Source organism: Eumetopias jubatus, unplaced genomic scaffold (genome assembly GCF_037043125.1).
Source record: "Eumetopias jubatus isolate StellerSeaLion01/CBP00866 unplaced genomic scaffold, mEumJub1_p1.0 scaffold_11, whole genome shotgun sequence".
NCBI lineage: Eukaryota > Metazoa > Chordata > Mammalia > Carnivora > Otariidae > Eumetopias > Eumetopias jubatus.
The window spans coordinates 87,593,147-87,619,987 of NW_028274817.1; the positions used below are offsets into that span (position 1 = coordinate 87,593,147).

Consider the following 26,841-nt stretch of genomic DNA (forward strand, 5'->3'; position numbering starts at 1 on the left):
ACACAGCCATGCAGGCAGGTTTCTTTCTTTTTTTTTTTTTTTAAAGACTCTTTTTTTATTTATTTGAGAGAGAGCGTGAGCGTGCGCACAAGCAGGGGGAGCGGGAGAGGGAGAAGCAGACTCCCCGCTGAGCAGGGAGCCCGATGTGGGACTTGATCCCGGCACCTTGGGATCACGACCTGAGCCGAAGGCAGCCGCTTAACGACTGAGCCACCCAGGCGCCCCCGTGTAGGCTGGTTTCTATGAAAATTCTGTAATACTGGGACTCTCACATATACTGTATACAGACGTAGTCTTCTGATCTCAAAGGATACTTCGTTATAATCAAAAAGTGAATCTAGCAGCTGTCCAGTGTTTTTGATCATTGTAACACATAGGTGATCAAGTTGCTTTGCAACCTTCTACCTCCAAAAGAGCAGTGTGACTTGGAAAGCCTCAGATTGTTGGGTTTCCTGCCCTCCCCCCCGCCGACCCCCGCCGGAGTTTTAAGATTGGTAACCAGGGATGGCAGCTCACCCTTCGTGGTGACAAACACTATTGAGGCAGCAATTTCTCTTCATTCCTTGGGTTTTCTCATTTATTCCCATTCTCCAGATGAAACAAAAGCCTTGGTGTGAAATGAGATGACTTTCCCACGTCCCCACAGGTGATAGTCCCAGAGCCAGTCCTGGGACGCAGGTTGTTTGCACCCTGACCTGTAGTTCTGGTTTGTGGGAACCCGACACAGTTGGATCATTTGGTATTTTAGCAGTTGCCTGGGGACAGGAGTGGTAGCCGAGAGGAAGTTCTCTGCTGGAGCTCCAAACCTGTCTTTCACTGAACTGTTGAATCAGGTCTCTGTGCATCTTGGAACTGACACGTAGGGGAACAAAATCAAACCTTCTCCCCAAACTCTCATTTGTAATCCTGTAACCACCTTCTCTCCATTTTGCTGGCTTCCCCCCCCCCACCCCATTATGTTACCATCTGTCTCACAAAAGTTGCCTGGATAAAACAGGTCAGAGCAGTTGCTCACCCTCAAACAAAACATAGAATTACTTCTTGTGTCCCCCAGAGCAGTGTCGAGCACCATCTTTGAGGAGTCCCATATCTATAAAGTTCGCCTGAGCCTCAGAAATGTCTGGTGCTCTCCTTTTTATCATTCTTCAAATATGTTAGATGCTGGCTGGAAACGATTAGCTTGAATTTCTTCATATAGTTTTCAGATGGAAACCCATGTAGTTTTCTCCTTTAACACATGAAATTTCTTAATGAAAGACCACATAGGAGAGAATGCATGCTGAGGGTTTTTTTTTTTTTTGTACCCCCTTCACACCCTCCATTCTTTGGTTTTCCCATAGGGTAGCTATTGTAAAGTTTTATGTCCTGTGACCCTCTAGGGAGAATAAACAGTGGATCTCGGGTACTTTTTAAAAATGTATTTAAATTCAATTAGCCAACGTGTAATACATCATTAGTTTTTGATATCAGGTCCTTTTTCTGAGCCCGGAACCACTTCCTCATACCTCTGTTTGCGGGCCCCCTGCCACCTCCCCCCCCCCCCCCCCCCCGCCGCCCCCCGACAGAGCCATAGCATTCGCCCTGGTCTTGGACCCATTCCCCTTCTTTTCTGGCTGATGAGTTTCCATGTCTTGACCCATCTGGGCCGACTGGAATGGAAGTTCTTTTTGAATGTCTTCCCTGGCTGGCCCTGACCCGATTCTGTACTGGATTTTGGGAATTCCAAGAAGTTTAAGCAGAAAGACCCAAACAGATGTCAAGTATAAAGTCAGGGGAGTATGTTAAACCACTGAAACTTTGGGAGCAAAATATGGCTTGGCGAAGTGTTTGTCATCATTGGTAAAATAGGTTACAAGTGATTCTTTAAACAAAAAAAAAGTTACAGAACTCTATTTTTCTCGTGCAGAAATGTGGTTTGGGGAATGACTTAGGTGTATATTACTCTATAAAGTGATGGCACAAAGAGCAGCCAAAGGGTAGAGATTAGGTGATAAGGATAATAGAAAAGCCAACCTTTAGGGGTGCCTCAGTCAGTTAAGCGTCCGACTCTTGATTTCAGCTCAGGTCTTGATCTCAGGGTCGTGAGCTTGAGCCCTGTGTTGGGCTCCATGCCCTTAAAAAAAAAAAAAATTAGGAAGAAAAAAGAAAAGCTGACCTTTATATAGTGTTTACTGTCTGTCGGGCAAACACTGTCTTCAGCACTACATATGTTATATTTTTAACCCAGGTACCACAGCTAGGAATGGTAGAGCCAGGATTCGAATCCCAGCAAGTCTGGCTCCAAGCTTTTAAAATGTTATAGATTCTTTTAGATGCCAAAGTTTTAGGTGTTTGATTTTTATTAACGTTCTGTTTTCATAGTCTGTTTTTATTTCCATTGAAAGCCATGTAATTATAGATTTTATGTTCTCTATGTGTCGTAGGAAGGTAACTTTCTTTAAGCCAATAAAATTTTACTCAAAAAAATCAGTGGCTAGATTAATACATCCCTTTTGAAGTATGAATACATTTTAATAACCGAGAACTATGTACCCACAGTTAAAATACCAAGGCTTCAAAAGTGTAATTGGGAAATGCACTTCTTAATTGTAGTGTGTGAGTTTAATTTCTGAAAGTCAATTCTATATGTAAATTTAATGTAGGGTTTATTCCAGTAAAACCCTACAGGGAATCCTTTTGAAAAGTGAATAGTCAACTCCTGAATTAACTCTTTTTCACTGTTCTCAGTGCGTGTGCTCTTTCTCTGGCTTCGTCTCCCAATTTGAAAATTAGATATTTGAACAGTTTTATATATTCTAGAAATAGAATGTATTTTCTATATCGTAACAAAATAAGTTCCCCATCAAGGCATAATCAACAATAAATGCCAAGCCTTAGTCCGGGCAGTTGCTGACTTTGCTCAAGGTTAAAGGAAGTATGCTGAAAAGAGATAACTGTAGTGAAACTGCTCAGGCCGAGCCTTCCAGATTTTTTGTGTGGGGAATTGCATTTCTTATTACTGTGTTCTTCCTGTCTGCGTAATACCTGGGAACAATTTATTCCATGTAATGCCACTCCCATCGTGGTAGTAAACTTTTTCCTGAAGAGGAAGACTTTTAAGCATGCCCATTTATTTAATTGGAATTTTCACAGATGACAGTTGATGATTTTCAGTTTTTTCTTGTGCTGCTCGTAGCAGGTTGGGATTAAAGGACTGTATAGATCTGTGTGAGTGTGTGTGTGTGTGTGTGTGTGTGTGTGTGTGTGTGTGTGAGATTGTGTGTGATGTGGCTGTATTGTACGTGTGTGCTTGAGTGAGTCGCTCAGGTTAGAATGTGAATCGCAGTAAATGCAAAAGTGAAAGCCTCAACGTGGCTCTCATGCTCCCGACCACTTCCTGAAGAACCTGCCACGTGGGCCCCACACTTGGACTTGAACTTGGGTCCTCAGGACAGAAAGACTGAGTCTGAGTCCCCCATGGTAAAAAGCCTCTCGCAGACCTAAAGGTATAAAACCTGTTGACTGCTGTCGTGTGAACTCAAAACGTTTGGTTGCCTCAGTTGTAATAAAATTTTTCAGCAGATAACTCTGAAGTTTTAAATATTTGGGAATAGAGCCAAAGCTTTGCCATACCTTAAAAATAATCTTGCAACTTTCTCATTTACGGGATCCCATCTTTTGAAACCCATTTAGAACGTGCGTTCTGATCCTGTAATGTACAAGTTATAAAGGAAAAATGTGAGCTTGTCAGATTAACTACAATCACCAGTCTAATAAAACTGAGTCACAGCCAAATGGGCTGCACTTAGGCTACCCTCCCGTTCTAGGGAAAATGTGGCTGGGGGAGGCTGTGTGAGTCATCACCTGGTTTGTTTGACATACGCTTCCTTCCATAAATTGGGAATGGCAAGCAGCACAGTGTTCTGGGCTTGCCTCGGAGAAAGAGCTGTTGCAGCCTTGCATGATCAAAATAGGGCCTTTAGGTTTGAAGGATGAAGTTGAGCCCATGTTCTGGCTTCAGATGTCGGGGGAAGGGGAGAAACCGACAGATCCAAACAAAGAACATTTGTAAGTACCATTTTGGGGGGGGGCGGTGGTAAAGAAACGGTAGGGGTTTTCACAATTGAATTTTTCCTAGGACATAAATATTTAAGAAATAAATTGGAGGTGTTAAAATAAAAACAGATTGGTAGCTGGTTCATTGGGTGGGGGGCTCATTTACTTAGTAAGAATGTTCTTGATGTGAGCAGTCTAAAATGATTACATGAGACAGAGAGCACGGGGGCGGGGGGAGACCTAGATATGATTTGGTAGTTACCATTCAAATCTGCAAATTTGTCATGACAGTGTTTAATTCTGTCGGAGCTACCCACCCATTTTGAAAGAAAAGCACTTTGATTAAGAAACTTTTTCGTGGCAAACTTTGAATCTCCTTCAGGGGTATTTTGAGGGGATGGAAAGAGAGGGGACTTATGTCTCTTACACATTTTCCTACCGGGTTTTGTAGAGAGAGGTTCCTGGAGCCTTTTAAAATAAAGCCGTTTCGAATGCAAAATTGTCGGGGAGGCTGTAGAGGAAGGAGGAGTATATTTATAGCTGAAGTGGGTTTGTAAACTCAGCGTCTGCTTTGGGATTAATTTTTAATATTTGCCAGGCATTCTTCTGATTTCCATCCTGGCTTGGTTGTGGCTCTTTCTCTCTGTCTGTGTGAAGCTCGGGTGTTCTCTGTTTTAAAGCCGGAGTTGTCACAGCCTGGGCGTTTTCTGTTTCGGCTTATGGCTTTTTTTTTTTTTTTTCTCTCTCTTTTCCTGAATGAGTGTCCTTTGTGTAACCCCAGTAATTCAGAAATCCTGCAGTCATAGGGACTGCCCTGTCATGTGACTTAGGTAGTAGGTGCTGCCTGTGATTGGTCAGCAGCTAATTGGCGGGTCCCTATAAGAGGTCCCGCTTCGGGTGTCCAGCCACTCTCCTGCCTGGAGTGCTGCTCAACGGGGGCAGAGGTGGGGGTGGGTGGCGGGTGTCCAGTGATTCAGCCACATGTGATAGATGACCAAGTGACTGCTTCCTTGGGGTCCGCACATCAGTGGAAGACACCCACACTGGTTGTGGCTGACTTGATCAAACTCTGGCTCCCTGAACTGGTAACTGTCACTTTAATATAGCTTACTGATTAAACTCAGAAAAATGCAGCTAAATTTTTCTTTTTTTTTTGCCAGGAACTTGTGTGGACTTACTCCCTCTTCCCCACCTCCTACACCCCTCCCCCTTGTTCTTATTCGTTTTGTAACAGGAATGAAATGCAGTTAACGCTTTAGAAAACTTTCGCAGGAAAAAGCGCCTCGTGTGATCTGGAACAAAGACATTTTATAATCAGATTTATCAAGCTGTGAAGAGGGAGTTTTAGCGAATGGAATCAGCAGCATTCTGTCACCAGGAAATACTGCTTTATCCAGAATTGGTAAGTGAAAAGTGGCATCGCTCCCTAATAGATATCATATGGTGTATGTGGGAATTGTAAAATTGTTCACAGACCCCTAACAACTGTGTTGAACCAGAGAACACATAAATGGAATGAGGAATTCTAGAAAGAAGTAGCCCAAGAATATAGTATAAAGGCTGAGAAGAAGCCAGGTTATTAACAAAGATGAGCTGGGCTCTACCAGTTTAGACAAATACATGTAATATAACTAGTTGGCTTCCCCCCGCCTTTTTCTTTTTAGTGGGGAGAGACCAATAAAATGGGTTGTTTGGTAGAGTTGGGGCATTGACATTCCATGGGCATAGATGTCCATTTAGTCTGAATAGTATGTATAATATTTGAAGGGATGCTTTCGGCATTACTCAGTTCACCCTCCTATCTCTCTCTCTACCCAAGGATGTCAAGCCTTTAGTTAGAACTCTACAAAATGAAAGTTTAAGTAATGCATTGGAAACATTTCCTACTGCTGTGTGAAGGGCAGATTAAGCTGGTAATAGACTTTTTTACGTTTGTGTCATGAATTTTAAGATTGTTCTATTTGATTACAATTAGTACAGCAAAAGGGTGGATATTTCTAAATGGTCTGTCATGTTTCGAGAGATTGTGATTAGCAGTTCTTACTGGCGGACACGCGTCTGTTTGTCTTCCTCTGAAACATTCAGTTTTGTAATCTTGAATCTCAGCTGCCCCTACATTCCAGAACATTTCCAGAAAAATACAGTAAAGCTTTGAATACCTGTGTTATGTACAATAGGTTCTTATTTGTAAACTGTAAGAAACCACAGTTTTCTATTAAGCATTTTATATTATCTGATTTCTTGATTTGGCTTTTTAAGAATGATTGTGCCGGGATAAAACATATATAATTAGGGTAGATGGCTACCTGATCTTGACCAGTTTTCTTATTGGTCAATAGAAGCAATCATGTGATGTCTACTTATAGAATCAGATGGAAAAAAATGTTATTTAACTGCTAGCGATTATATAGGTAGTTTTGGTGATGTTCCTTTATGAATGTGACTCTGTATAACTGAAACTGTTATTGACAGAGTGGTAAGTTTGGGGTTATATAGGATACAGTGTTTTTTTGTTTGCTTTTTAATGACCGTAAGCCAAATTGAAAGTTGACTCTGTATGTCTGACTTTTGCTTCCCATTCTGTTAATTTCAAAATCTGAAAATCCTTAACTTGAAAGGGAGAAATGTATAATAAACAGGATAGCAGTGTTGCAGTTTCTCTCTGTTGGCATTGGAGTGGGCTGAAGTTGGAGGGTAGGGAGATGAATCTAGGAGGATCTATAAATTGTTTCTTTCTTACACACTTTGAGAACTCTTGATCAATTTTTTCAGACTAATAGTTCTTAAGACTTTCACATAAGGATTTATTTTCTTTTTCCTTCCTTTTTTTTTTTTTTAGAGTTTATTTATTTATCAGAGAGAGAGAGAGAGACAGAGGCAGGCAGAGGGAGAAGCAGGCTCCTTGCTCAGCAAGGAGCCCGATGTAGGACTTGATCCCAGGACCCTGGGATCATGACCTGAGCCGAAGGCAGACGCTTAACCGACTGAGCCACCCAGGCGTCCCAAGGATTTATTTTCGAAGAAATAAATAAAAAGCAAGGTGAACATAGCCGTTAAGGGCAGGTCCTCCAATAAATCAGATTGGTGATCCAAACGTGTGACTATTACAAGTTATTTGCCTTAATTAAGGTGTGGCCGAGGATGGGAAAAATGCTTCTTGGTTCCCTGAAGCCCCTGAATAGGTGGGGTTTAGAATCTGGAGGACAGAAAACTGGTGACAAAGCTTTAGGATATTTACAGGTAACTTGTATCCGACTGTTAGCTTGTGTTCAGTGATTCACAATTACTTTCAGCTCTGAATTTCATGTGAATACTTGGGCAAAACCGTGATGATTTAATAACCTGGCTAAACACTGCTATGCTTAATGGAAAAAAAGCCTCTGTAAATTTTAGGTTTTACTCATCCATTTAGAAGCCATTGTTTTGCATGACAAAAATATAATAGAAGCAGGTTGAAACCATAAATGCCAGAAAGTAGCTCCCAGAAGAATTCCTTTAGAAATCCTCATGTTTTTAATTCTGTGTGCTCTTTTGTTATCAGTTTCTTAATTGTTAGAAATACATGTACAATAAATACCATTGCCCTGAATTCCCCACTTGGGGTTACTGAGAGTTATTAATATTTTTGTATACTCGGAAAAGATATTGATGGTAGGCACATGTCTTTGTGGGCATGTGGAGCTACAGACTGAAGGGATTCTAGTTAAAATAATGTCTTGAGAATAGTATTTGCTATTTGCATATTCAGGGATCCAAACACGTTCCCTTTGGGCTTGTTTCTTAAGTTTTCGGTGTGGTGTACGGTTTTGTCCAATTACATTTTGGGGAGGTAGGTATATGGGGTATATGGCTGTGTGTATATATTCGACGGGGAGGGGGGAGCTTTAATTGCTCGCGAAACAAGTGGCTGTTTGTTAGAACCTAGATAAGCCTCCTAGTGTTGTTCCTATGACAACTGAGGAGTTGGGTGTTGAAATGTAGCTTTAAGTTCTCGGTTTGGAAATGTCATTCAGACCTCCCACTACAGTCTCATTGAGTAGGAGGATAATGAGAAGGGGAAAAAAACCATAAAGCAACATAAGTATCTCCGTTCATTTCATGTCTTCCTGACTTGCCTTTGTGTACAGATCACCATGGGAGTGGTAAACACAGGGTGTGAACAAAGCGATACTTCAGTATAAAATAAATGGAAAGGGGTCAGAAAAGTTGGGCAAGATAAATAACCACATATGGGGGTAATAAAGAGGCGGGAGAAGTCGGCTTCCATGGGTTTGTGCAAATCCTTTATCCAGTGCTGACCAGCAGTGACAACATCTTGAACCAGTTACTGTGCAGCTCTTCAAGAGCTGCAGATCTTTCCTTAAAATGCAACGTGGAGCAACATTCCTTTGGTAGCAGGAGACTTCACCACTTGGGCATAACTTTGGCTCATCTCCCCTAGGCTGGTTGCAGAGGATATGGTTTGCTTTGAAGGTACACGTTTTTAAGTCAAGTATTTGTCATTTCATAGCTTGTCTGTTTCCTGTGGGAAAGATAAGGTCGTACTGTGAAAATTGTGGTAAAACATAAGGATTTTCTCCTATATTCAAAAAGTGCTTTTGAAAACCCTTCAAGATTACTTGCGACCTGTTTGTAGAAATGGCTTGGTTGACTGAGTATCTTATGGTGCACTGTATTTGGGGAGGGGGAGGAAGGGGTTGTTTATATCATATTTGGCATTAGATTAATTATGCAGTCATGAATTTTCCATGCCTGAAGGGCTTCCTATTTTCCACTCCTAAGTGGTTTTGACTATTTATTTGGTCATTAACCACGTCCGGAAGTCAGAAAGGAAGAGAAGACTTCAATGGGTTTTGCCCCTTGCTTAATATATATAGGTCCAACATCTCTTCTGAAATCCAGAAAGCTCTGAAAATCAAACGATCGTCATGTGAAAAGCTTGGTAGTAAACCCTGACCTGAACCAATGGAAGGCTATAGTCTTTATTTATCCCACTTAGTACCAATGTTTGTTATGTTTTACTGTAGAAATAGTAATGCAGGCTAGTTAGAGTCTTTATTTATGCCACTTAGTACCAATGTTTGTATGTTTTACTGTAGAAGTAGTAATGCGTTTGATTACGGAGTGCTGTACCAGGACACCCCCCCCCCCCCCGGAGTTCTTTATAGGTAGAATAGTCACCCCGTCATCTTTTATCATATCATTATCATAATCACCAGATTGTCAGATAAGGGTTTGTGGACCTCTAATTACTGATACACCTGGGGTTCATATTCTATGCCAGGCACCGCTGTAAATGAATCACTGGCCTTTAGAGCAGTGCCTGGCACACGGGTATAAAATGCTTTACATATATCAACTTATTTAAGCCTCACAAAAACTGAGTATCGCCAATGTGATCGTCATCCCCATTTGACATGGGGAAACTGATGCACAGAATGGTGAAGCAGCTTGCCCAGAGTGACACAGCCAGGAAGTGTAGTAGGAGCCCAGGGTTGAAAGCAAGCAGGCTCATTGCAGTCTGCTCTTAATGAGCCCACTGCAGGTACGAGAGACGCCTGGAGACGGGGCCCTGGGACTCTCAACTGAGTCAGAGGGGCTGGTCGGCTATTCACCTGATTCCTAGTCACCCTGTGCCCTGGTGTCAGCAGAAACTGAGGACATCAGGGGCCTGCTGTGGAATGCCTACATCAAGTTCTCCTGGGTGGGAGTGTGGGAGATCTGGGGGTCTGAGAGGCTATATTTATCTCTTTTCAGGCTTCCCAGCGTTGATCTCCATCAGCAGTCAGCCTGACTTCTTTACCTTGAAAAATTAAGATACACGAAACCACTCTTTGCTCAGTCCCAAGGAAACGATCTTGAGTGGCAGGCAGGAAAGTCTTTCTCTTAGACCATTTTCTGGGCCCCTAACCCAGCAGGAGGTCTGGGCTCTGCTGAGGGCCTGGGTCATCGTGAAGGGAGTGAGCTCCCTGGCGTGGGAGCCACCCTGGGACAAAGCAGGGGCCCCTTGGGGGAATTCAGACAGCCTGTGGGACTTGAGCTGCACGACTCTGAATGCACAAAAGGCTACTTTTAACAGCACTTGTCAAAAAAGTATATAAGGCGTCTAATAACTACGTATTTCTAGGGCTAAAAAATTTCATTGATGCCAAGCAGACAGCAGCCTTCCCATTCTACTTCCCAAATTTGCTATTCCTCTACTCTGCTTGATTTTTCTTCGCACTTATCTCGGTCTGATGTATTACTTATGTATTCGTTTGCCATTTCAGTCAGTTACTAGCAGACATGTTATTTTTTGAACTCACTTAAGGATCCTTGATTTATTTCTCTTTGATCTCCATCTTCAAACTTATTCCCCTCCCATCAATCTCAGACCGCTATCAATAATGAAAGTTTTTCTGCCCATTGGGTTTTTCTTACTTACTAGTTACCATTTTTATATTCACAACCATGAGAATTTCTTAAACAAACAGTTTTGATTGTGCAATCAGTATTTGGAGAACTGATGTCTTCATTCAGGAGAGGAAACTAGCCAAATTTGAATATAATCATTGAGTATTTTTTAAATCGAGAATATTTTAAATTACTAAGGAGGATATGCAAAGTAAAATACTTTCATATTTTGTGAACTGCCTTCAATTTAGATAGGGAGCTGGGGAACTATACCAAATATTGATTCCAGTGAAAACATGGAAACCCTCATTTCCATGGGTTAACATGCTAAACCCACCTACCTGGTACTGGTTTTTTGTGGGGAGGGAAAAATTAAGGGGAAAGAAAACCAATATAAAACAATTCTAAAATATTAACATTAAAGAATGTAAGTGATCTAATCTTGGACATTTCCTAGCTCAAGTTCCTAAGTTCTCAACTGTAACCTATTGCCTTTCAATCCTATATTGCACTGGTTTATGCATTCCAGAGTATTTGGGACAATCTAAAACATAAAATGAAAAATACATATATATTATTAACTAAATAATGCGGTCATGTAACTAGATCATTAGAGTGCTTACATAGTTGATTTTCTTTCTTTAGTTCTTAAGGGAACGGATTAGATGCATATAAAGTACTTTTGTAAGTCAGTATAACATTTGGGGCATGTTGTTCTTCTTTGTTATATTTTAATAGCAAAATAGTTTCTTGTGTGGTCAACCTAATAAAGTAATACCTTACTTAAAAACGAAGTTTAACTGCTTACTTGAAGGTAGAAGGTTTGGAATCATTGATTATGAAAAGCAAGGTAAGGTTTTATCTTAAAGGATCTTCCTTTCCTGCCTTGGAAGACTTTGATTCTCCTTAAGTAACCTATTCTACTAAAAGCCCATTGCTGATGGTGGCCTTGGAGGAATGCTTTAGTTTTCCCACCTCTCCCAAAAGCAGATGGATAAAGACTTTTTAAATGAAAGCCCGTCGATTTCTGTCAGTTAGGGTTTGTGTGACATCTATAAAAAGTGAGACTGAAGTTCTTAAAAATGAGAGAAACTGAGCTGAGTTTGTACAGGCCCAGTGAAACCTTCCAGGGTGTTTTCAAAGTTCTGATTACTTGGGAACAAAATCTCCAAACTTCCAGGCATTTTCTAGCGAGTATCAAGTATGTGACAGTGGTTACAGTGACCCCCAAGAAGGTACCTGTTCACAGCACCCATTGAAGTGTTTGCTCCCCGAGAGACCCAGGCTTTGGAAGCAAGTAGACCTGTGCCCCAAGCTCATCCTTGCCCCTTGCTGGTCGAGTAAACTACTCCATTTATTTCCCTAGGCCCTAGAGTAAGTGGAGTGTCAGTCCGAACTAGCTCATAGGACTGTTGCGTGAAATGAGAGAACACGAGTAAGGCACATGCTGTGGTTGCCGGAATAGTGGTGCTTAACACACTTGAGTTCCCTTCCCATGTCCTTTTGGGAACAGACTTCCGTTTTTAGTCTCAAAGCCTGTGGTCCCGTTCTAAGTTCTAGGTCTCTCTCTGTTTCGCATCAGATGAAGGAAAACAGTGATGGCGATGGTGGCCTCCATTTACCGCCCACTTTGCCACCATGTTCTAGGTAGTCACTCTTGCGAGCGCTCTGCCTGCATTTTCCTGTTTAATCCTCTGGACAACCCACTGGTGCAATGAGTATGCCCGTTTCGTAGATGAGGACACTGAGGCACAGGGCTAAGGGACATGTTTAGGGCCATTCATTCCCCTGATAAGCTGTGGACCCAGAATCTGAATCCAAATGGGCTCTTGCCAGTATAAGATGGTTAAGAACAACTGGCAGAAAAGCAGAATAAAAGTTGACTGAACCTGAAAGTCTCAGAAATGGTCTTCTCATTTCTATTCTGCAAAGTGTCACGTCTTCCAGGCCTGGCCCTCTCAATATTGAAATACACAGTTGACTTTTTCTGCTTCTTATTTCACGAATCAACGGGAGCAATTTTAGTCATTTGTGTTTTATGAGTTTAAATTAGGCCACTAAAGTCCAGGAGGGGAATTCCTTGTTTTCATTTGATCTCATGCACTAACAGATTTACTCATGTAACTTCCCCTATTTTTTTCTCAAATGTTTTCACTTGAAAGTGGGGGTGGAAGGGAGAAGTATGTGAGCATTTGGTTCGCAGGGATGCACTTTCATTAGCCTTTCTGGAGATTCTTTATCTGGTATAGAATTAATCCATAGAAAGGTAAAATGAGTAAGAGTCTGTAATGACTAAGGTTTTTCTTCTTTATCTCCATCTAGTTCTGGGTGCTATCTGGAAGGGCAAAACTGCAAAGTCAAGAATTGCAGGAAGCCATCTATGTGCATATAAAAGCCTACATTTGGATGAGGAGTTGATTTTCAGAATATGGGAAAGGGGTTTCACATTGAGAATTTCCTCTTCTCTCAAATGTGGGCTGAGAATTTGACTTGGAAGGTGAGAGGGGGCTAGCCTAGCCCACGGATTCAGGGTGCTGAGAAATCTCTCTCTTTTTTAAGATTTTATTTATTTGACAGAGAGAGCAAGAGAGAGCATGATGGGGGGAGGGAGAGGGAGAAGCAAACTCCCTGCTGAGTAGGGAGCCCAGTGCAGGGCTCAATTCCAGGACGCTGAGATCATGACCTGAGCCAAAAGCAGATGCCCAACACGCTGAGCCACCCAGGTGCCCCTAGAAATCTCTTTAAAACCTCTCCTGGCCTTGGACTGAGCCTGCTCATGGGAGGATATACTAACGGAACCAACCTTCCTTCCTCCCTCCCTCCCTCCCTGTCCCCCTCCCTCCCTCCCTTCCTGTCTCCCTCCCTCCTTGCTTCCATTATCCATATTCTCACACAACTGATTCAACTCCTACCTGCAGACAGATGGAAGAAAGGACCGGGTGAGGGTCCATTAGGGGAAGGCAGCCCACTCTTTGTTCCTTTCCCCTCAGCGACTCCATCTTTTATTTGATCCTTTGCCATTTTTGTGACAAGGCGCATTTCACAGGCCGACATTCATAAAAGTCTTTAAGCATCTTCCTTTGGCAGCCGGGCTTCTTTTTTAAAATCAGGAGAAGAAAAGGCTCGTGACAAGAAAATAATGCAGAGAAATGGTCTTTCTTTCTTTCTTTTTTGATGGTGGTGGAAGGAGGGCCCTGGTAGGGAATGTGGCAGGAAATACAGTCTTAAGAACTCCTGAGCTTTCAACTCCTTTCCCTGTTTGGAGCCCATTAAGAGATGGCAAAGGCGTCCACAACGAGGTCTTGGAAAAAAATTTTTTTAAGTAGAATTTAAACTAAATTGGAGGAAAAAGTCCTGCTCTGCACTCAATTAAATTGATCGCGAGTTTCTGAAGATATCTGTAAGTAGAGATGTGAAAAATGAGGGCTACCTTCTCTCTTGGGGCGACGAGGATAGATAGGGAAGGAGGTCCTTTGCCATCGGTTTTGAAAAACCCCTAAGCGGCCATTTCAGTTCTTTGTCACGGTGCAAACTTGGTGTGTTTTCTGGTACAGGGTTGACCACAGCAGCCTAGTCAATGAAAGCACTTTCTATGTTTCAGGACGAACTGTGAGGTTCTGCATCAGTAGGAGGTCTATATGGTACATTGGAGGGAACCATTAAGGTAGATGCAAGAGCAAAATTACTCAGAGTCTGAAAGGATGGCTCATTATCTCAGGGCTCTTCTCTCTGAGCAAGATCAGATAAGGACTGTCTGGGACAAGCTAGGTAAGACAGTAGATTCTACCGTTTTTCTCCATCCTGTTTGACATCCCTGCTCCATAAAACCCTCCCTTATCTACTACCCATGGATCGCAGGGAGAGAATAAAAGTGTTCTTTCTCCCCTCCCTCCCCCAGCCCTGCATGATCTCTCCCAATGTTTGGGGAAATGATCACGCTCCCGCAGCTCCCGTCCACCTGGCCCTTGAAGTATGGGGTGTTTGGTTAGGTATCAACAAAAATCGGCCCAGGTGCCAACTAGACTTTAGAAGCTTGTAGTGGGAACAATTGGCAAAAGAAAGCATCATGTGGGGAATGTTCATCTTACAAAAATGTGGTGTACACCTACCACATGCTAGGTGGTGTTTTCGGTCTGAGAATACAACCATGAACAAGGTCGCTGCCCGCGCGTGGGCCGAAGAGGGGAGGCTGACAGAGGTCGAGCAAGGAGGTGTATGCTGGCTGTTGGGAGGCACCTAGGAAGAAAAAGAAAACCAGGTGAGACAGATGAGTATCCGGGAGTCCGGGGAAGAACAGCTTTATCCAGGGCTCTCTGGAAAGGCCTCTCCGATGTTGTGATAATGGCTCAGAGGCTTATCCATGGGTATGTGGAGGAAGAAGGTTCTAGGCAGAGAAAACAAAACCACTGCAGTGGAGCTGGGAGGAGCAAGCTTGGTATGTCCAGGGGTTAGAAAGGAGGCCAGTGTGGAACAGCAAGCCAGGGGGAAGGTAGCAGACGAGGTCTAGGAGGTAGTGAATGTCCGATGTCGTAGGGCCCTGTTGGCCAGAGAAGCTGCTAAGAGGTTAGGAGACGAGAACTAGAGAGAAGGAAGATGGCGTTCCGAGAGTATGGGCGGTTTATGTAGGGATCCTAGAGAGTCCAGCCCACGGTACCTCATCACTGAAGCGTGTACAAGTCACTTAGGGCTCTCTTTTGGTAAAAAGCTACTTTTGTCATTTAAATGAGAATACAAAAGCCTTGGTAGAGCGAGAGAAAGTTGAGCTATCAACTCCTTACCCCAGTGAAGGAGCCAGAAGTGGGTACTTCTTCCTGTCACCGTTATTCCTCAGAGGTGTAGGGTCCTCAGGTGACCAGCATTGGGATGTTGCTATTCCCTTTAGGCTCGCCAAAAATTCACTCCCCGTGGGGCTTGTCTTTGCCCATTTTAAGCTCAAGTGAAACAGTTTAGAATTTGGAACTGCCATGGTTTTCGAGTACTTCTGTGTTAAATATGCCATGTTTTCTTTCTTGTAGCCTCCAGGTTTATGTTCAGCGAATTGATAGATTTCCTCATAATTCTGTACGAAAACTTGTTCAATCCAGGTTAAACACCTATGTTACGCAGCACTCGTGTTACTGTTGGAGGCAGAAAGGGAGCATGGGAAAGTCGAAGCACTTGCCCCATTGGGAGGAGCGGAATTGTATCAACTTTTTCTCTTCTGAAAAACTGTGTTAAAGACATTTTTTGCAATCTCTTAAAGATAGAGTTGAATGCTGTAAATGGATTGCAGCCCCTGGTCTGTCATCACCTGATAGTAAACATCCTCCTTCTGGTGTAAGGTATGTAGGATTTCTGTCATCTGGGACTTTTCCTGGTAACTGATGTGGCCTCAAGGAGAATAGACACCAAATGTATGTACACGTTGTTGCATCGACATCGGACCACGCAACTGGGTCTGACAACACAGAAAGGTTCGCAGGGGCTTGATAGCTCTTTGTGGTGATTGTCCAGGTTTATCTTTCCTTCACACCACCTGAGACTTAATCCCTGAACTCTTCTCATCTAGCCCGACTTTCCGCTAGTTAGTTATGCATTTGGGTTAGCACTTGTATTCTTTGAGCCAAGGACCCACCTGCAGGAAAGGGTTACTGGTTTTGTCATTTATAGTTGAGTTCAACTGGACCGGATTTCCTCACTGCCTCTGGCTGAAACTTTTCTGACTGAGAGAATGAGAGTTTCACTTGTGGGTTGGAGAAATTAGTAATTGGGGAACATAGAGTGTTTGGTGTTTGCTCCTTTCCACCCTCCCGCTGAGGTAGGAACTCTGTAGTGGGTGAAGGGAGTGGAGAGTTGGCTCTTCATGTGGAAGCCAGCCCCCTTGGATGAGCTGGATGGGGAGCTGAGAGAGAAAGGTGTAGAGGTGCACTGATAAGGAAGGATGTCAGAGAGCCCCAGGGGACCCACAAATTTCTGGTCCTAAGTCCAGGTGGCCTTGGGCCCTTCCTTGCCTTACTTCTTTCGGGCATCCCCAACCTGGGGTCCATTCCTGCTTAGCTCCTGAGAAATGAGGGGCATGTTCCTGATTGAGCAAGGAATTCACGAATGGGATTCCAAGTCCCCATCTCCCCCACATTCTCCTGCGTACATCTCTCAACTGAATCTGCTTTCTAGGTGAAATGGAGAGAGCTTGGTATTAAGGTCCCTTTTCCGCCAGTCTCTGACTTGTAGCTTTGTGGTGGGAGATGCGTGTGTTACCCATGAAGTGGCATGTTCTCTTTGGTCCTTTGTCTAAGGCTGGTCACGTCTGATGGTCTCCTGGGGCCTGAGCCGTTTTACCCCATGCACCCCGGGATTTCCCCCTCTGCTTCCCCCATATAAATAGACAATTTGCTGCCTGTGTTCTAAAACCTTGATATTTCTGCCTTTGACTTGGAGTCTATTCTGGAACGACTGTGTGGTGGCTGGGCACTGCAAAATGAGTCAGTTCCTGCAGTTTGGTTACAAGTTCTCAAAAAGTATTTCAGAATGTGGATGTGGTCAGCAGAGTCATTTTCCAGGCATCTAAAAGGAAACCCACATCAACTGTAACAATTGAGCTGAGAACCGATGGCCCTGCACAGCAGAACCAGGCCTGCTTTTCCTCAAAGGAAAGCCCATAGCTGCCCTCAATCTAGCCTACTCTGTAGATCTTAAAGGAGACTTCATCTTCATGCTTGCAAATCACATTTTAGCTGCAACTGATTGCACGAACAGAGAGCTAGAGGTTTGGCCTTCGTCACTTTTTGAATGTGGGCACAAGTTTGACATAAGAAATTATTTTTGTAAAATGGAATCTTAAGGGATTAGAAATGAGCACAAAGTGTGAAATGTGGTTTCAGGACAGCCACTTTGGTGGTTTTAGCTCATGCGCTGAGGAAGAACTAAGATGGCTTAGGTACCACTGGAGTATGTGAAAATACGATCATTTTGTTTACTGATTGAGTTCTGAAGCTACGTAGAGTTAAATGCAATACCAATAAAAAGAATTCAGTCCTTTTCACGCTTTAAAAGAATTTCAAGTTTGTCATAACATTTGGAGAATATTTTAGTTCTGCACTGGTAGATTCTGTTATCCTCTTGGGTACCATGAATTATGTAAAATTTTGATTGAGTTCTTCATTACCTGTTTTGCGCCATCTGTGAAAACCGATGGAGTTTTCAATAATAAGGAAACAACCTAGAAAAAATGGACAGATGGTTTGAACAGGCACTTCCCCAAAGAACACAGATGACATATAAGCACGTGAAATGATGTTCACCATCAGTAGTCATTAAGCAAATGCAAACTGAGACACCAAGGATATACCATGACACACCTAATTGAATGGCTGCCGTGAAAAAGGCTGATCATACCAAGTGTTGGCGAATTTGTGGATGATCTAGAACACTTTTAATACATTTAGGTAGAAATGTAAAATGGCACATTTTGGAAGACGCCTGGCCATGTCTTCCATTGTTAAACATACACCAACCGTAGGTTCCAGATATTCCCCTCCTACAGAAAAGAAGGCCTATGTCTACGTGCTGTGTTTACAGCTGTTTTATAAGTAATAGCTAAAAACTGGAAGCAGCTGTAATGTCCATCAACAGGTGAATAGATCAACAAACTGTGGTGTATCTGTCTGGATACTACTGAAGAATAAAAAGAAGTGAGCTGGGGCGCCTGGGTGGCTCAGTCGTTAAGCGTCTGCCTTCGGCTCAGGTCATGATCCCAGGGTCCTGGGATCGAGTCCCACATCGGGCTCCCCGCTCCGCGGGAAGCCTGCTTCTCCCTCTCCCACTCCCCCTGCCTGTGTTTCTGCTCTCACTGTCTCTCTCTCTCTGTCAGATAAATAAATAAAATCTTAAAAAAAAAAAAAAAAAGAAGTGAGCTATTCATATAGTCAGCATGGAGGACCCCCCACCCTAAGTGAAAGAAGCCAGACAGGAAAGAAGTACATACTGTATGATTGAATTTATATAGAATTCTAGAACATGGACATGGAAAGACATTTATTTAGAATGACAGAAAGCAGATCCCTGGTTGCTTGGGGTGGGAGAGGTAGGGTAGCCAGTGGGAGGGATTACAAAAGGGCACAGGGGAACTTTGGGGCTGGTGGATAATCTCACTATCTTGTTTGTGGTGATGGTTTCACAGCTGTATGCATATGTCAAAACTTAGTCAAATTGTATACTTTCAACATGGTGCAGGTGATTGTGTGTTAGTTATTCCTCAATTAAGAAAAACTAAAAAAAAAAGCAATCACTGTGATGGTAGATGGAGCATTAATAATGCCATTATTTGAAAAAAATAAAGACTTAGCATCTCTTAGAGGGGAAAAAAAGCTGATGCAGTTTTAGTGGTTTGGGGATAGAAATAGAACCTTCTAGTACAGATGAGAAACCAAAGTTAAGCTGAACGTAATAAATGTGAAAGCTTTAGTTCCTCGTATTTCCAAGGCACTGAAACAAGTGGTTCAAGACGGATCTTGTCCAGCACTGTGGGGTCAGCTGCCTGCCCAGGTTTATAATAAGCATCTGTCCTCAAATACAACTACTGTAGCACTCACCAGATGATGAGGGAGGCCTAAGGCATCTGAAGCGGGGTTCAGATTGCAAAGATAGACATGAAACCCCCACCTTCAGATTCTACCATTGTTAGAGAAGTAAATCTATCCGCAGAGCACGTGGAAATTGGTAAAAGCCCTTTCATAAACCTCATTTTGTGTGATCATCTCAATAATCCCATTATGGGTAGGCTCAGTATTCCCATTTGCTTGGGGGAACACGCCGAGACCCAGAGAAACCAGGCTGTTCGCTGGATCACAGAGTCCCCAACTTTTTGGGCAGCCGTCACCGTTCTTCCTACTGTACCTTGCTGCTTCCCCAAATTCCTGTCATTGAATATTTGGCCAGGATTCTTTACCCATCGATTTGTCAGGCAGTCACGAGTCCCCTCTATTTGTATATCAACTGTTCATGGCATGATTTTTAATCCTGTTTCCCCATCTGTAAGTGGGTAGTAACATAACTGCAGGCTACACGAGATTGTCGTAAGGGTCAAAGGCCCATATGGTGAAAGAGCCGTGGGAGCTCGTAAACGCCATATACACAGCGGGGGTTCATATTTACTATGTACGTGATTGATTTCCTTATTGGGCCGGCTTACTGTTGGCACAATAGTGAGCGAGCGGCTTTGTAGAACAAACAGGTAAGTCGGGAGTGCTTCATTCCACTGGTTACATCATGACTTCCATCAAGATTGTCATGTTCATAATAAATGAATTTATTTTAAACTCTTCCTTAAACAGTCCGTAGTTGGGCTCCCGGTGATTGAAATTGGTGGCTTTGAAAGGACACAAAACAGCTGAAGGCAGGTGCCATTTGGGTTTACTCAGCCAACAAGGTTGGCCCGTCTCTGCTTGGCCCCTTTTTCCTCCTTGGCTGTGTTGACTGCCATTTATTTCTCTTTGCTCCTTGTCACATCCAGTGGCCCTCTCTTCAGTATCCCTCTTCCTTTGTGCTGGGTCTGTTGCCAACCAGACTTCTCCCCAGCTTCGGTGATAAACGATATGGGGACCATTGTAGCCTTTTGTACTCTCTAGGATGGCGTTTCACAAAACATGTTTTCAGGAGAAAGGGGAAAACGGTGGTTGAGAATAAGTTCAGGAAAAGCTGGGTTGAACAACATTAAATAGGTTTCTTTCCTGCAGGACTCCTCAGAACTTTATATGGTTGTATGGAAACTTTGAGAGGAGCATATGGTACATCTACAACATTTCCCAAATTTAACAGATTCAAAGAATTGGGGTGTGTGTGTGTGTGTGTGTGTGTGTGTGTGTGTGTGTGTGTGTGTAATCATCTCTCAGTTTAATACTCCAAAGTTGAACACACTTTGGAAAATGCCGTTTGGTAACTTGTTATTTGATACGTTGGTAAAATGACAATTTTCCGACGAGTTTTCGGTCTGTCCCTCCTGGCACATCGAATACAAAACATGATTTGTTTTCTTGACTGGGTCGCAAGAGTTCCAGTTTCTAAACTTTTTATTCATGGTTTTAAAGCTCCTTCAGGTTTCTTTTAACCTTGGAAAATCAGGAGATATAATCATAGGAAGGCACAGAGATCATAAGGTTTTGCCTAAGGATGAAAGTCAGTGGAAGGAATTTCTCGCTCTGTCTTTTTTTTCACCAAATCGTCTAGATTCTGCCCTTTGAAGTACCTCCATTTATTCCATCCTGGCTTCCATAGGGGCATTTAGGAAAGAAAAGTGATGGACACACCAGCTCTCTGGTGGACATGGGGCTTGTGTTAACTGTGAGTCACTGCAGCTGTAGGATGACTTTGACCTCTCAGCAAGAATTATCATTGGACTTTTTTTTTTTTTTTTTTTTTACAGTTTGTTCCCCAGACCACAGAAAGTTGAATAATCAGCATAGGACTTAAAAGAGAGAGAGTGTCAGAACGAACAGTAATTGTCAGTGAGAAATTTGAATAGTTTCAATGCTGTTGCCTGCCAGCTAGGAATGGGAAGCGGGAGAATGAAATGGGGGGTAAGGGGCATTGAGTTGGGACGCGGACCCGGTGACTCGGGACTTGGGTGAGTTGGCATCGTTCCTGGCCCGTCACGTCTCCATAGGATGTGTGAGCACCCCACAGGCCGGGTGTGCCAGGAAAGCTCAGGCTTGTGGTTTGGATTGCTCATCAGGCTCTGGGGTTCACGGCTCTTCTAGGCTTGCCTGCTTACATCTAGTGTGTTCTCATTAGAAGTCGAGGGTTCCCCCATCATTTCGGAGCTGCTTCTTCCTGGCCATCTTCTGGGAATGCTGTTCCCTTGCTATTCCTTTTTGACTGAAAATCGCTACCACGGTACCTTGCCATTCACACTCCCCAGATTACCCCCCCACATACACACATATTCTCTTACCCTCTTTAGCCAGTCCTTTCAAGGTTATATTATCCTTCAGTGCGAACTACCTCTCCTGACCCCTTTCTCCGCTCCTAGAAAGAGGAACCAGATTTCCCGTGTTACCATTAATATAAACAGCAGTTGTGTTTCTGTTATTTACCCTTTCAACCTAGCGATAAAGCTTGCCTCTGCGTCTCCCCCCAACCCTGCACAGGAAGAGAGACTTCCTTCCTTCATTTCTTGCCTTTGCTCAGGCCTGTGAATAATCTTCCCTTTCTCCGGATGCTCACCTTCTCTTAACTTTTTTTTTTTTTTTTTTAACTTCTGAGAGGGACTCCTCCTGTATCCTTCCCCTCCCAACTTCCGGTTCTCTCCATCTGATCGCCTTCCTCTTCCACCTAGTTCCCAGGACCACCCGTGAAGCTGGTCTCTCGTTGGCGAGTACCTGTGTGTGGTGGCTGGGTGTTGGGCTCCCCTTCCACCCCTTTGCCCTTTGTCATTTTCCATGGCCCTCCCTCTTCACTATCCCTCTTCCTCTTTATGTTCTAGAGGACTTCTGTGATGATCTCACAAATCCATCTCCCCTTGTAAGCAGCGAGCTTCAGCTTTGGATATTTTTGTCTTCGTTATGTTTTGAATCTGGCTCATTTTAATTAGATGGGTTGTGTTTCTCTAAGCACTGACATATGCTCGACAGAACCATCCCTGTATTGGCAAAAACCTTTCGCTGTGAGCGAGGACCTAGTCCAGCTTCGACTAATAAGGAGGGAAGAAGGGGAGAAAGATTGCTGTCGCCACGGCTTTTCAGGGCCCTTGGTCAGTACTGAGTTATTGCCACCGAAACACTTTTGGTTTCCTTATGACCAGTTGAACTGGTCACACATCCACTGGGTGGCGATCACTGTGGGAGCAAATGCTTGATACTTTACTGCTGGCTTTCTTCCATTCTCTAGAAGTTTAAAAATAGCCAGTTCTGCCCTTTTCCTTTATTTGGCACATATCGGGACAGTCTTTATAAATGTCAATTAGCTTTCCTGTTTTCTCTTTGTTACACAAGAAGAATCCAGGTTGTCATCCTGTTGCTCTTGGTGAATGTCTTGTGGGTATTGTAGCCAGTAGGTGATCAGATAATACCAACAGGCGTGATATATACACGGAGCCCTCCATCGTTTCAAACCGTTTTTATTAGCCCCTCCAAATCTTCACATGGATCGGTTAGCTGTCTTCCCTTTTCCTTTGTGGTATGAGCCATTTACCCAAGCCAATAATTTAAAAAAATCCACGTACTACCATACACCTCATAATAATTGAAGCCCAGTACTACTTCTGGTAGACCCCCTGTGGTTTTTAGACGAGGCTTCCTTTGATCACATTATAGTTCATTTTGTAACCTTCACAAGCAAAAGAAATTGTCATATATGGATGTTCCTTTTCTTCTTTTCTTTCTTCTGTTCTCTTCCCTCCCCTGCCATTCCCTGTTCGGTTGTCTCGAAGTTTTTCATTTCACCAGAGTAGATCTTGCTTAGGGCGTTTAGGAGAGCCTTCCCGAACCCCCGGGACTCTTCTGTACCGCAAGGGGTTATATAGGAACATGCACTCTGAGACAGTGCTATCGCTAGCCTACACTCTGGTAGGAAAATAGGCTCTTTTACAAATAGCTTGATCCTATAAGCACCCACAAATCTTAGAGAAAGGTATCATAAAACTAAGATGGGAAGCAAGTATTGTTCAAAGGATAAAGAAATAGAAGAATTTCCCTGAAATGGAGATACTCTCTCACTGTTTTTTGTTTCGTTTATTTTTTTTCAGATTTTACTTTTAAGTAATCTCTACGCCCAACGTGGGGCTCGAACCTACAATCCCGAGATCAAGAGTCCCATGCTCTGCCGACTGAGCCAGTCAGACCCCCCCCCCCCCCCCCCCCCGCCTCCCCTGGTTTATTTTTCAAAGTGTGTTAGTACAGGTGCCGGGCACTTCATTGAGAGTTCTTTGGCAAATATTTACTAAAAGATGACTATGATCCAGTGTACTATGCTGTACCTGGGGAATCTCAAAAGAATAGGACTCCGTTCTTACCCTCAAAGAGCTCACATTCTCAGAGGGAGACGCATTTCCAAACAAATAATTGAAGAGCACTTTGGCTTGTGTTTCTGGCTGAGACACAGACTGAGTGATCTGGAAGCTTGCTCTGGGTAGCATGTCACTAACTTTCCAGAAGACTCTGGGAAGGCCCTTTAGAATCCTAGAAGAGTCTCTCTGAGCTGGGCCCGGCAGAGGGGGAAGAGCAGTGGGCCAAGCAGTGTGCAGAGGACACGTAGTCACTCCCCTTCAGTCCGTCTGAGAGTGGGAAGAGTGAAGACTTTTAACACCGTGAACACATTCAGTGACCAAAGGAGTTTTTGTACAGTGGCGAGAGCCAGAGGCGTGGCAGAGATACGATTATAAATGAAACCTGCAGTCTTAGGGGTGTGTGATATGGGCACCTTTAGAAAATAGCACAAAGCTTAGAAACGAGACCAACTTTAGAAAGACCCCAGTAATGATGTAGCGTCGTCGTGGGTTAATTGTGATTAAATAAAAGTCTGAGTCAAGGAATCTTGGGGGGTACTGCGTGCTTGGTTATTTATAGGTTCAGAAAACAGTCACCTTGTTTTGATAGTCTTTTTTTTTTTTTTTAACTTAACCATTGATAGAATGCAAATTACTTTTTTTTCTTCAATGATAAGCATTCCTTATTGCACACTGCTGACATCGTATGAAGTGAATTGAGGGGGTTCCTTTCAAAGAGGGGGAGAAGTGACAATGAGATGTATTTGCATGTGGATTTGAGTTCAATTAATTTCTGGAACTTGTCCATAAGGAGGCTGTTACTTAGGTGAAAATTATCCTTTTTCTTGGAGCGTTTTTTAATGAGTAAAATGATTCATGTTTTCACCCAGTGATTGTGTAAAAAAAAAAAAAAAACTTTGGTTTTCGTTGAGAAGGATTAAAGGCATGTGTCTAATTGCTAAATATTATTCTTAAGAAACTAGTCTGAGTCTGTCTTTATGGGTTCTAAGTGGTTTCGCCTTTAGAAGCTTGTTTTAGGATCTTGTGCCAACCTCATCCCTTCCCAGGCCTGTTCAGACTAGAATGATCTGGCAGGGCAGGTCTTTTTTAAAATATATATATATATATATATATAGTCTTGAGCAGGAGTGTCTCAGAAAAGGTTCACCTTGCTCTTTAGGTTGATTTGCAGAGCAGTTTACTAACTAGAGCGAGGTGAGAATCAAGTGACCGTCAGCTGGTGTGAATGTTTTCGGTCAGCCCAGTCACGGGATCTCAAGTATGCGAGAGTTGGATGGGCTGCCACCACACACCGACTGTGGCGAGACCCTGGCTCAGATACTCGTAGCATCACACAAAAGGAATCCCAAGTTCACAAGAACGTACTTGAATTAGTCACCTGTATTTAAAAGGTTGGCTTTTCCTCTGACATCATTTCACCCCGTGTGTGTATATGTGTGCATTTCTTTCCGGGGCGGTAGTTGAGTTAAGGAGACTTTTTGTTCTTAACCACGTGGGAGGCAGTTTGTTAGTTGTTTTGTTTTCTTGCAAACGACTTTATTGAGGTATAATTGGTATACAAAGAACTGTACATATTTAATGTGTGCAGTTTGATGCGTTTGAACGTAATGCAAACACCCATGATGCTATCAGCACAATCAAGGTGTGACAGACCTGTCCGACACTTCCTGAAGTTTCCGTGTGTGTGTGTGTGTGTGTGTGTGTGTGGTCAGAACACTTACCAGGAGATCTACCCCATGGGAGACCGTTTTTATTCGCTTCTAAAGTAAACTCTGACTTGGTTAGGATAGCATTCTGGGGTGTGTTCTGTCAAATCCATAAATAATATTTTCGAAGTTGATCTCTACCCCTTTTGAGTTACGGAAAGCTGCTGGTACATGCCCTAAAGTATGTGAGATCTCATGGATGGGGGTCAGAGGGGACATCTGGAGCCCAACTTGACAGTTTTGACTTGGGAAAGTGAACATTCTGGCTGTGCTCTGACATTGTTCATCCCTCTCCATTGACTTCCACGTACAGTGCTTGGGGTCAACATTTCTTTGCCCAAAGTACAATTTCTAAAGTCAGTGATACTTCGGGAGGGGGTCAAATAGCATTGTCCCAATAATCCCTTAAAAAGACAGGGTAAAATCTACTCTTCTTTGGTTGAATGACCCACAAAACCACATTTCTTTCATTTCTAGTGGAACTTTGATGAGAATGCCATTTTATATCTGTCATCTTAGCTTTAAACATCAGCGGGTTTCTTTACTTCTTGATTTGGTTTATAGGTCACCCCTGTTCTAATTCTGGAGGGAAAGCTCTTCAGATTCTAGGTTAACATTTCAAGAAATGGCCTTTATCCCAGTTCCAAGCAGGTTTTTCAACAGCAGGTGGCAGGCTTCACTCTTCAGTCGTCTTCTTTCCCATTCTGCGTACCTTGAATAAATGGTCTGGAGCCAGAATGGACAGAATTTTTAAAAATTATTGTCTTTGTTTTGCTTGTTTGCACCATGAATGAAACTTGCGCAGCAAGTACCTTGGTTATAATTTTGTCACCCGGCCCTGGGGCTGAGCTGGCTTCTTAATTGTTAGATAATGGAGTTACATAATGTGACATTTTTAGTTGGACCTGCTTGCTTTTCTTTGACTATGACTTCTAAACGTTGGAAATGTGTTATTGGTTAATAGTCCATGCTATAGTGTATTCTTTAGATATTCTATTGTATATTTTAATAAAGTTGAAAAATGTGTATTTATTGGTTGGTGGTTGACACTAATCTATAGTACCGCCTCTAATAAAACCTTTTTTTTTTAAAGGGAAGTTTTTTTTTGTTTGTTTGTTTTTTAAAGGTTTTATTTATTTGAGAGAGAGAGTGAGAGAGAGAGAGAGCACACGACAGGGGGGGGGTTCAGAGGGAGAAGCAGACTCCCCACTGAGCAGGGAGCCCGACGTGGGACTCGATCCAGGGACTCCAGGATCATGACCTGAGCTGAAGGCAGTCGCTCAACCAACTGAGCCACCCAGGCGCCCTCTAATAAAATCTTACTTACAGTTTTTCCTTTTTGGATTACCTAGATAAGTTTAGAAGTAGGGGGAAAAGACCATCTTAACTTTATAGTTCCTTAAATGCAAGGACATTTGGAGGATAGGCCGGGCAAGCTGTAACAATTAAAAATATCATTCTTCTAATTTAAATCTAGACCAAAACTTATAAAAGATAGTCCTTTGGATTTTGTCATTAAAACTAACCAAACTAAACCCTTGTTTCATTGTAATTGCAGTCTTATTCATAAAAGTAGAGTTATGAACATTTAGTTTTAGTGGTTTATGAAATGTAAATTGGCATGTTCTGTAAATGCTTTATTTTACATTGAGGGTAATATTCAGCCAAACCTGCACAAGCAGTCTTTATTTCTACTGTGGTAGGTATGCCCAGGCTTTCAGGCAATGC

The 26,841-nt window shown here is 42.9% G+C and overlaps 1 long non-coding RNA gene across 2 annotated transcripts in view; it reads left to right on the top strand.

The window, feature by feature from the left end:
• Positions 1-4,989: 4,989 nt before the first annotated feature.
• Positions 4,990-26,841, top strand: part of LOC114216824 (uncharacterized) — a 65,294-nt gene continuing 43,442 nt past the window's right edge. For both annotated transcript variants that reach the window (XR_003610842.2, XR_015769521.1), the window contains exons 1-2: positions 4,990-5,120; positions 5,270-5,437. This is a non-coding gene — a long non-coding RNA (uncharacterized LOC114216824). The remainder of the gene's footprint in view (positions 5,121-5,269; positions 5,438-26,841) is intronic.